Source organism: Hemiscyllium ocellatum, chromosome 7 (genome assembly GCF_020745735.1).
Source record: "Hemiscyllium ocellatum isolate sHemOce1 chromosome 7, sHemOce1.pat.X.cur, whole genome shotgun sequence".
Lineage (NCBI taxonomy): Eukaryota > Metazoa > Chordata > Chondrichthyes > Orectolobiformes > Hemiscylliidae > Hemiscyllium > Hemiscyllium ocellatum.
Window position 1 is genome coordinate 73,936,795 of NC_083407.1, and position 12,161 is coordinate 73,948,955.

General features: G+C 41.3%; 1 protein-coding gene across 2 annotated transcripts in view; it reads left to right on the plus strand.

Annotated features, from left to right (window-relative positions):
• The first annotated feature begins 9,004 nt into the window (after window positions 1-9,004).
• dnajc10 (DnaJ (Hsp40) homolog, subfamily C, member 10) overlaps window positions 9,005-12,161 on the plus strand; it is a 72,030-nt gene continuing 68,873 nt past the window's right edge. The window contains exon 1 of one of the 2 annotated variants that reach the window (XM_060827344.1): window positions 9,005-9,136. The gene's annotated coding sequence lies outside the window, so the exon portion shown is untranslated. Of the gene's footprint in view, window positions 9,137-9,717; window positions 9,761-12,161 lie in introns of those variants that run through there. The other variant, XM_060827345.1, reaches the window with a different exon arrangement.

Below are 12,161 nucleotides of genomic sequence, written 5' to 3' on the forward strand. Positions count from 1 at the left end.
CATACCAAAACTTCTTGGTAATTCAGCTGCTTTTACATTGGCTTCATTTGTGTTTCTTGCTTATCCCTGTACCAAAAGATATGAGAGTAAGCAGACTAAGAAATCTCCTATGCTTATCTCCCTCTGGAGGCCACTGGTGAACAAAACACTCTTATTTTAAAGGAGCATCATGTACAGAACCTCAGCTATCCAAACACCAACTTTCCAAATTTCGGATTATCTGAACAAGCTCTCAAGGTCCCATAAAAACACTATGCATTATCTGAACAAACTGTTATCCAAACTCTCAGTTATCTGAATAAAATACTCCCCACCCGTCTCATTCAGATGATCGAGGTTGTTCTGTCTACAAATCACATCAGACATTCCAATGTAATTTTGAGCCTTTTGTACAATTAGCATCTTTAAAGTATTCTTCTGCAAAATATTAAGTTGAGAGAAGATTAAAAGCAAAAGCTTACAAGCATCATAGATAAATTAGGTTCTTCTGTCAAATGAGACAAGTGGTGTCCCAAGTGCATTACTTCTGCTAAACTTTTTTATGAACAACATAGAAGGGCTCTTGTGGAGCAGTGATAGCATTTAAACCAGGAGGCCCAGGTTCAAATCCAATCTAATTCAGAAGTGTGTGATAACATCCTTCTATAGATTGATTAGAAAGTATTTATGACCTAAGTAGAAAATCACTTTGTGGTAGTTACAGGGATAATTATATGAATTAGATTAGGAGTGCCATATACCCAAAAGGAAATAGGTAAATTTAATTAAATGCATGTTTTTATGTAGTATGTGCCAGAGGCATATACATTTATTTTTCTTTAATTAACATATAGTTTTATTGGAACAGGATTGCCTGCCTAACTTTGAAAAACTCCAACAGCTTCTTACAAAACAGGAAATATTTTTGTTGCTAAGCTAGTTTTACAACCAGCTCTCAGGCACATTTTCAATTAATATTGGATCCAGACAAGACACCTCAAATTGTGACCATTCCAGGGTGAGGAGCCTTGAACTGGGTCCTTTCCCTCATTCACCTATCCCCTCGATTGGTCATAATGTTGGTTTAAAAAGGATCCCTTCCCTTATGGATGCCTTTCTCTCAGCCACAAATTAAAATATGTTTTCAGAACCTAACCTAACCAGGCTTCCTGGAGTTGAATTGAATTGAATTCGTTTATTGTCACGTACTCAAAAGAGTACAGTGAAATGTTGACAGTCAGCGTATTACAGCACCATTTGAAGCAGAAAGGTACCAAGGTTCAGATAGTTAAGATCAAATTTTCAGGAAATAAAAATGTCAGTAAAGTGAAGAAATAAATAGTTAAGAAATAAATAAGTTGGCAAAAAAATTAGTTTATTCAGAATTAAACACAAGAAGAAATAATAATGCAATATATGTACACATAGAATAAAAATTAAAGGGTGACTATAGAAATATAATCAAAGCTAAATAAGAGATTCAGATAAGTCTCTGAGTTCCGTGAGGAGTAGATGGTGGTCCTTCGCAACCATTATCTATCTCTCAGAATTACCATTAGTACTGATGTTGATAGTAAAACAGCTGACGGTAAGATGCTTGACATTCCAGGTCAGTTGAAAGGCCTTTTTCATGTTTCCTACAGTGTAGAAATTGCCCACCGAGTCCACACCAACCCTCCGAAGAACATCCCACCCAAATACATTCCCCTATCCTATCCCTATAACCCTGCATTTCCCACGGCTAATCCACCTAGCCTGCAGATTCCTGGACACTATGGACAAATTCTCCTAACCTGCACATCGTTGGATCATGGAAGGAAATGCACACAAACAGTCACCCAAGGCTGGAATCAAACCTGGGTCCCTGCTGCTGTGAGGCAGCAGTGCTAACCATTGAGCAGCAGTGCCACCCTATGTAGTTGCACTTATTTTCGGACTTCCAGCAAAATTGAAATACTTTCTTCCTTTTTAATCTCAGTGGAAAGATGAAGCAAGCTTTTTTGATAGGTGACCCTCACATCATGCAATTTTGTCCACCAGCGCACATACAGGCCAGTTCTGAAACTGCTTTTAAACAATGATCTTGAGTATTATTGACAGGGGATCCACAAACATATCTCTTGGTCAGACTGTTCTCTTCTTCTGTTATGCCCACAATTTAAGATAACTTTTAAAAATTACAATTCAGTTACTTGCCCCTTTTGAATTTGTTCTCTTAGGAGTGTCCTTGCCACTCATCAGGTGTGACATTCTATGGCCACCTGCAAGGCTGAGAAAAATCTATACTGGCTTTGCAGAATTTCACTGAACAACAGTGGTCAGAATTCACAATTGCAGTCACTTTTTCGTTGTATGTCCTCTTTCTTAAAAACAAAACACATTTTGTGACTTAAAGTTAAATTTATTTGCAAGTAGGGTTATGATATGTTACAAGCACTCCATGGAAAACATTCCAATCAAAATATGCAATTAGATTAAATAAAGTAAAGCTACTTGGATAATAACAAAATAAGGTATTATCTAAATATTTATTTTTATAAAGAAATACATGAAACTATAACACGTCATGTCCATTGCGTGAGGTGATGGCTTAATGGTATTATCCCAAAACTATTAATCCAGTGAGCTAGAGAATGTTTGAGTCACCCATGTTGTTCTGGTAATATTTTTAATTTAATAAAAGTCTAGAATTAAGAGTCTAATTTTAACCATTGTTAGGAATGGTACAGAAGGTAGTGAGGTAACCAACAAGAGGGAAAACCATACTTGACCTGATCCTTAGTAATATGCGGGCTGCAGATTCATCTACCCATGACAGTATTGTTAAGAGTGACCACAGCACAGTCCTTTGGGACACAAAGTTGCATCTTTACATTGAGAATATCTTTCATCATGTTGTGTAGCAAATGCTAAATGAAACAGACTTTGAACATATGTAGCAACTTAAGACTGGGTATCCATGAAGTGCTGCGGGCCATTAACAACAGCAGAATTGTACTCCAGTAAAAGCTGTAACCTCATGGCCCAGCATATCCCCCATTCAGCCATTGCTGTCAAGCCAGGGGATCAATCCTAATCCTAATTCAATTTGAGAGTGCAGGAGAGCATGCCAAGAGCAGCATCAGACATGCCTGAAGATGAGGTGTCAATCTGATGCAACTCCCAGACAGGACCACTTGCATGCTAAACACCATAAGCAGCAAGTGACAGAGTGAGCTCACAGATCCCACAAACAATGGATCAGATCTAAGCTGTGCAGTCCTGCCACATTCAGTCATGACTGATGGTGGATAATTAAACAACTCACTGGAGGAGGAGACTCCAGAAATATCCCCATTCTCAATGATGGAAGAGCCCACACATCAGTGCAAAAGACAAGGCTGAAGTATTCACAACAATCTTCAGTCAGAAGTGCCAAGTGGACGATCCATCTTGGCGTTCTTCAGTGGTCCCCAGCATTTCAGACACCAGTCTTCAACCAATTTGATTCACTCCATATGATATCAGGAAATGGTTGGAATCACTAGATATTGCAAAGGCTATGGGCCCTGACAAAATTCCAGCTATAGTACTGAAGACTTGTGTCGTTCTCCTAGCCAAGCTCTTCTAGTACAGTAAAAATGCTGGTGTCTACCTGACAATGTGGAAAATTGCTCAGGTATGTCCTGTATATAAAAAACAGGACAAATCCAACCCAGCCAATTAGAGCCACATCAGTCTCCTCTCAATCATCAGTGAAGTGATGGAAGGTGTCATCAACAACACTGTCGAGCAGTACCTTCTCAGTAGTAGCCCACGCAGTGACGCCCAGTTTGGATGCTGCCAGGGCCACTCAGCTCCAGACCTCATTACAGCCTTGATTCAAACATGGACAAAACAGCTGAATTCCAGAGATGAGGTGAGAGTGACAGCCCTTGACATCAAGGCCACATTCGATAGAATTATGGTATCAAGGAGCGTCTAGCAAAAATAGTTGTGCTAGAGGACTGGGGGGAGGGGGTGCTAATGTTGTGCCTTTATTTTATAAAGTCTGTATGGAGAAGCCTGAGAACTATAGACACATGTGAGTCTGACATCAGTGGTGAGTAAGGTGTTGGAGATGATTTGAAAAGATAAGATTCACTTGCATTTGGAGAGGCAGGGGTTGATTAGGGATTTTCAGCTTGATTTTGTGTGAGGGAACTCGTGTCTCACAAGATTGATTGAGTTTTTTGAGGAAGTAACCAAAAAGATTGATGAGGACAGAACTGTGTTTACTGGAACTTTAATAAAGCCTTTGATAAGGCATCGCATGGTAGACCAATCAGTAAAGTTAGATCACATGGTATTCAAGGTGAGCCTGCCAATTGGATATAAAGTTGGCTTTATTGTAGGAGACAGAGGGCGGTAGTGGAAGATTGTTTTTCAGACTGGAGGCCTGTGACCAGTGGTGTTCACTGAGGTTGGTACTGGGTCCATTTTTGTTTGTCGTTTATATGAACAATTTGGAAGAGGATATAAGAGGCATGGTTAGTAAGTTTGTTGTGACACCAAAATTAGTGGTATAGTTGACAGTGAAGTAGATTATCTAAGTTTACAAAGATATCTTGATCAATTGGGTCAATGGGCTGAAGAATGGCAGATGGAGTTTAATTTGGATAAAATGAGGTGTATTTTGGTAAAACAAACAAGGGCAGGACTTATACAATTAATGGTAGAGACCTCAGGTACATAATTGTTTGAAATTTGCATCACAGGTAAACATGGTGATTAAAAGGTGTTCAGCACACTTGCTTTCATTGCTCAAACCTTTGAGAATAGGAATTGGGATGTCATGTTGACGTTATATAACAGTTGATGAGGTCTCATTTGGAGTACTGTGTGCAATTCTGGTCACTCTGTTTTAGGAACATAGAACATAGAACAATACAGCGCAGAATAGGCCCTTCGGCCCTCGATGTTGCACCGACCCGTTAACTAATCTAAGCCTATCTCCCTACATATCTCATCATCATCCATATGCTTATCCAAGGACTGTTTAAATGCCCCTAATATGGCTGAGTTAACTACATTGGCAGGCAGGGCATTCTACACTCATACCATCTCTGAGTAAAGAACCTGCCTCTGACATCTGTCTTACATCTATGTCCCCTCAATTTGCAGCTAATGCCCCTTCGAACAAGCAGATGTCATCATCCAAGGAAAAAGACTCACTGTCTACCCTATCTAATCCTCTGATCATTTTGTATGTCTCTATTAAATCCCCTCTAAGCCTTCTTCTCTCCAATGAGAACAGATCCAAGTCCTCAGCCTTCCCTCATATGACCTTCACTCCAGACCAGGCAACACCTTCGTAAATCTCCTCTGCACCTTTTCCAATGCTTCCGCATCCTTCCCGTAATGGGGCAACCAGAACTGTACACAATATTCCAAGTGAGGCTGCACGAGCATTTTGTACAGTTGCAGCATGACATTATGGTTCTGGAACTCAATCCCTCAACCAATAAAACCTAACACACCGTATGCCTTCTTAACAGCACTATCAACCTGAATGGCAACTTTCAGGGATCTATGTACATGGACTCCAAGATCCCTCTGTATATCCACACAACCAAGAATCTTTCTATTGACTTAGTATTCTGCCTTCCTGTTATTCTTCCCAAAGTGAATCATTTCACATTGAACTCCATTTTCCACCTGTCAGCCCAATTCTGCAGTTTATCTAAGTCACCCTGCAAGCTGCAACAGTCTTCCACACTGTCCACCACTCCACCAACTTTTGTATCATTTGCAAACTTACTAATCCATCCACCTATGCCTGCATCCAAGTCATTTGTAAAAATAACAAACAGCAATGGTCCCAAAACAGATCCTTGTAGCACACCACTGTTAACTGGACTCCAGGCTGAATATTTTTCATCAACCACCATTCGTTGTCTTCTTACAGAAAGCCAGTTTTTAATCCAAAATGTGAAATTACCTTCAATCCCATGCCCCCACATTTTCTCCAATAGCCTACCATATGGTAGGATAGATAGGAAGGATATTATTATCCTGGACAGGATTCATAAAAGATTTACCAGTATGTTGCTGGGAATGGAGGATTTGAATTACAAAAGTAGGCTGGACAGGCTGGAAAAAGCGAGGATTACAGATGCTGGAGATCAGAGTTGAGCATGTGGTGCTGGAAACGCACAGCAGGTCAAGCAGGATCCAAGGAACTGAAGAATTGACATCTTGGGCATAAGCCCTTCATCAGACTTAATGAATAGGCTGGAACTTACTGCACTGGAGCACAGGAAGTTGAGGGGTGGCCTTATAAAGGTTTATAAAATCATGCGGGGCATAGATAAAGTGAATAGCAACACTCTTTTCCCTGAAGTGGGTGAGTTCAAAACCAGGGGACATATTTTTAAGGTGAGAGGATGAAGATTTAAAAAGGACATGAGGGGCAACTTTTTTCACAAACAGTGATGAGTAAATGGAATGAGCTGCCAGAGGATGTGGTGAATATAACTATAGTTACAACATTTAAAAGACATTAGGATAAGTACATGAATAAGAAAGGTTTGGAGGGATGTGGGTCAAATGCAGGTCTGGCCTAACTGGTTTAGTTTGGGAATGTGGTCGGCATGGACTATTTGGACCAAAAGGTCTGTTTCTGTACCATATGACTCTATGACTGTGGAATCAACGGGTATCAGGGGACAAACTCTCCACTAGTTGGAGTCATACCTGACACATAGGAAGATGGTTTTGGTGTTGGAGGTCGGTGATCTCAGCTCCAGAATATCTCTGCAGGAGTTCCCCAGTGTAGCGTGCTAGGCGCAACCATCTACAGCTGCTTTATCAATCATTTTCCCTTACCATAAGATCAGAAGTAGGATGTTCGCTGATGATTGTACAATGTTTACCACCATGTGTGACTCCTCAGATACTGAAACAATCCATGCTCAAATGCCACAATTCCTGGTAACAACCAGAATTAAAAAATGGCAATCAATACTTGCATCACACAAATGCCAGGTAATGTCTATCTTCAAGACAGAATCTAACCATCACCCCTTTACACTCAATGATATCACAATCACTGAAGCCCTTATATCAACAACCTGCATGATATCATTGGTCAGAAACTGAATGGCACAAAACATTTAATTATGACTAAACAAAAGCAGGTCAGAGGTTAGGAATCTTGGAGCAAGTGACTCACCTCCTGATTCCTCAAAGCCTGTCCCCATCATCTGCAAGGGCACAAGTCAAGGAGTGTGATGGAATACTCCCCACATGCCTGGAAGGATGAAGTGCCAACAACACTCGAGAAGCTTGCCACCATCCATAACAAAGCAGTCACCTTGATTGGCATCACATCCGCAAACACCCAATTTCTCTAACACCAACATGTTGTAGCAGCAGTGCATACCATCCACAAGATGCACTGCAGGAATTCACCAAATCACCTTAGACAGCACTCCACAACCATTCTATCTAGGCCAAGGACAATAGATAAATGGGAACATCACCTCCTGCAAATTCCTGTCCAAGCCATTCATCATCGTGACCTGGAAATAAATCACTATTATTTAAGTGTCACAGGGTCAAACTGGAACTCCCTCCCTTGTGGCATTGTGAGTATGCCTACAGCACATGGATTGCAGTGGTTCAAGAAGACAGCTCACCACCACCACTACAAGGGCAAACAGCGATGGGTGGTAAATGCTTGCACAGCCAGTGATGCCCCACATTCCATGAATGAATGAAAGAAAAAGAACAAATTGTGAGTGGCCTGTACTCAAAATATGGAGAGGACCTATTTATCGGAGCAGAGGTCAGTGATCAGAGGTTCAAAGATTAGAGTTGGGGAAAGACTTTTCTGCTCGGATGTACTGTACTTGCTGCCTGAAAGTGGCAAAGAAGTAGAGCACTGCTGCCTCATAGCACAGGGACCTGAGTTCAACTCCACCCTTGGGCGACTGTGCGGAGTTTACACATTCCCCGTGTCTGCGTGGGTTTCCTCTGATTTCCTCCTGCAGACCAAAGGTGTGCAGGGTAAGTGGATTGGCCTTGCTAAATTGTCCATCCTGTCAGGGATGTATAGGCTCGGTAGGTTAGTCATAGTATATAGGCAAGTAAATAGTAAATAGTCTGGTGGGTTGCTCTTTGGAGGGTCAATGCAAACTTGATGAGCCAAATGGCCTCTTGCCACACTATAGGGATTTGATGTTTCGATGATCTATGAATTTATTTAAATTGTGTGTCCAACTGTGTTTCAAATACCATAACCTGTAGAGCTTTGGATCAAATGCTGTATGCGTGATTAGGCTGAATGGCTCATTTTTTGACCGGTGCAGACAATATAAAAACAATGGCATCTTTCTGATTTGCATACTTTCCATGATTCGGTTGGGAGCCTAGACTAATACCACAACACTGGACCTAGCAAAGTCTCACATGCAACAATCTTGGCAGTCCTGCTGCACTGCAGCAATTCTGTGATTTGATTAGATTTCACGGAAAAAAATCCCTAGGTTCTGTTTGCATGATTTACATACACTTTAAGTGATACACAAAAGCCACTTGATACAGACGCCCTAAGATGAAGATGCATTGTGAACTTTCTATCCTACATCTTTCGGCAAGCAACTTCTCGTTCAGGTTCATTTGCCATCGATGAGCGCATTCTCTCCATGCAAAATCATTCCGTTCAGAGATGTTAATGCACACCACCAGGGTAGGTAGGGTTTGAATCCTGGCCTCCTAACCCAGGGGTAAGAACATTATCAGTGTCCCACAACGGTTCATCTTTATTGCATTTAAGGCCCAAGGTAAAGTCGGTCCTTGAACTTCTTTCACTCGCTATTTGTCATGAATGTATCATCAGTCCGATAGATCGCCCACAGGGCTTTGCCCATTGTGTGAATGTAACAAGCCTGGCGCTCTGCCATTGGTCAGAGCTCCACAGCCGGATTACACGTGGCACGCTCGAGGCCCCTGACGTCATTCGGCCCTTTGTCTGCGTATCCTGGAAATGTATCCGGCTCGGGGCGGGGCCTGCTCAAGGGGTGCGTGCGAGCAAGGCGGCGCGCTCTCCCGGACACAAGTGCGTCGGGTAGAGGAGTCCGGGTCGGACGTGTGGAGGCTCAAACAGGATCCGCGGCGAAAGCACTCCGAGCGGCTGGTGAGTGAACCTGCGACCGCCAATGGCCAGCCAAGGAGCGGCCGCTTTCCTCCTTCTCTCCGGCGGTCGCCGCTTGGCCGCTGTGTGCGGTTCTACAAGCATCTCGCATGTGTATTGGTGGGGGAAGATAACTGTCAAAAGTGGAGAGTCAGTCCAGTCCCATTGATGGACGGGGAACAAGGGGATGGAGAATTCTAGAAAGTACAGACTGAGGAGTGTTGATGGGGATGTGCCCAACAGGTGACAATGCAATACCTTTTTCCAGGTGGGGAAAAGGAAATTACAATAAACTCGATTGGCGTGAAACAACTATAAGAAGTTCTGATTTTAAAAGTAGGTCAGTAAAATGGTCGTTAAAAGTTTCCTGTTGCTGAATTCATTGTCAGGATCTGAAGTGTGACAGAGGAACTCCCTCATCAATTCCATTTCTTTCGCTTACCTGAATAAGAGTTGTTGCTATGGATTCCAGCTAATCTGTATACGAGCATTAATTCATTGATTTTTTTTTGTTTTTTTTGAACCGTCCCATACGTGTCACTTGAATCCAATGAAGGAGTTTGCTTTTTCTTCCAACTTCATTTGGACATAGGATCTGTACCTGAAAAGTTAACCCTTTGAGGCAAGGTACTTCATTTTTTTTTAAAAGTGACTTTCTGCATTTTCATTAATACTCTCTGGACTGATACACCAAGCCCACATATCACCAATTGATTATTTGCTCATGTTTGAAATGTCAGATAGTTCAGAAGAGGAGGTCAATACACTTCATTATTTATATAATTTTATAGGATGAGCTTAATTTCTGATCGGAGTGGTGCTGGAAAAGCACAGGAGGTCAGGCAGCATCCGAGGAGCAGGAAAATCTATGTTTCGGGCAACAGCCCTTCATCAGGAATAGAGGCAGGAAGCCTCCAGGGTGGAGAGATAAATGGGAGGGGGGGGGGGGGTGTGGCTGGGGAAGGTAGCAAAGAGTACAATAGGTGAATGGGGGTGGGGCATGCTGTTAAGTTTTTTTTTGTTATAATTGACTCAGAAAGCCAAAGGAAGAATAATCTTTTTTTTAATTTAGAAACCTAAATTTTAAGTGATTTGTCTGTGGAATTAGTACTTATTTCAGGACCAACTTGCAAATTCAGCAAAATAAATTTACAGCTGCTACACACACAATCAGTCAAGCAATTTTCTGTGAATGATTTATAAAGAACAAAAATCAGCTTGTAAAAATGTGTAGCGTATATGTTTGGTTATGATTTACCTAAATCTGGGAGTTCTGGAAAGTTCAGTTTGGTTTGTTTACTTTTTTAACCCTGTGCAACTCTACTGTAAAGCAGTTCTGCACTGCAAGTACACTATTTACTATGGAATCTAGCATCAGTAAAAAATCATTTTGATAAATGCTTATTCAAATTTGCTTTCAAAGCCACCTGTTTCAGCTGTGGTTCAAAAATCAATGATCAATGAAGTCAAAACTGCTGTCACCAGATGTGGTGAGTTAAGCATGGGATCTACAAATCTACAGTTGGCAGTTAGAATGTAAAAAGCATGTAACCACAGATGATTATTCCCAAAATATTTGGTTTATTGTGTTTTTACCTTGTTTGTATCTATCTTATGCATACTTGTATCCAGAATGCCATCTTATGACTGTATGACAATCTAATGCTGAGTAACATGTGTCACTGTGTAGCACATGGCAGGATTTGTGAAATAGCTTTGAATAAAGTTCAACCAGTTTTGGATGTCAGTGCTGTGTAAGAATTTCTGTGGTCTGCGCAGATATAAAAAAAATGATGCTGTCTACGAAAATGCTCGCCTTCAATTCGCACCAGGGAAAAGGAGCTTGGTTGACACAGTAAAATAAGAGCAAAATATTACATATCAAATAAAGAGGTTTACAAAAGCTGTAGAAGAATACAAGTTCACAGAAATCAATGTCCTATTTATAGATAAAAATGCAGAGTTTGTGTTAAGTACAATCACTGGATAAAGATGTGAAAAAACAAAGGAAGATAGCAAAGCAATTGCTTGGAGAGTGACAGAGCAACACTATGGCACGTAGGCAGTAGTGTGTGGGTTTTTTAAATATAATGGGGGAGGTTCTTCACAGAGGAAGAAAAAAGGATAAAAAGCCAGGATAGTCATATCCGGGAAAAAAAGATGATGAGTTTGAAGATGCAATAGACTAAAGAACCATACAACTACATGAACTGTGTGTGGATATGAAACTTTTCAAAGAGAAGAAATGCATAAAACTTTCCAGTTGAAAGAAAATGAAAAATAAGCACCAATTACGAAGCTGAAACTTGATTTGATTAGATTACTTACAGTGTGGAAACAGGATCTTCGGCCCAACAAGTCCACACCGACCTGCCGAAGCGCAACCCACCCATACCCCTACATTTACCCCTTACCTAACACTACGGGCAATTTAGCATGGCCAATTCACCTGACCCACGCATCTTTGGACTGTGGGAGGAACCCGGAACACCTGGAGGAAACCCACGCAGACACTGGGAGAACGTGAAAACTCCACACAGTCAGTCGCCTGAGTCGGGAATTGAACCCGGGTCTCAGGCACTGTGAGGCAGCACTGTGCCACCGTGCCGCCCACAATTCTAGATTCTAGAAGCAGAGCTGGACATATCCTGCTCAGTCTGTATCAGAAGATCTTTTGGAAAAACCTGAAAGAAGAATAACCTGAAATAGAGCAATGTTATTTCAACAACACATTAGAGGAAATTCAATAGCTATTAACAACACAAATCAGAAGGGTGTGCAAAGGAAAGTATGTTGGTGATATGTTCTTTGTCACGGAAACAGATGGCCCTGCATTCTCAGGTTGAGCAGTTGCAAAACACTACAGCTGATCTCAGTAAGCTATGAAATAAATGAGGCATGACCAATGGTTGAAGGTAGTAAAACTGATTTGAAGAAAAGTCTGTGATGAAAAACATGAGATCTGCTATAAATGTATATAGAATGTTTTATGATGGAAGTCTTGGATGTTTTAAGATTTTTCATTGCT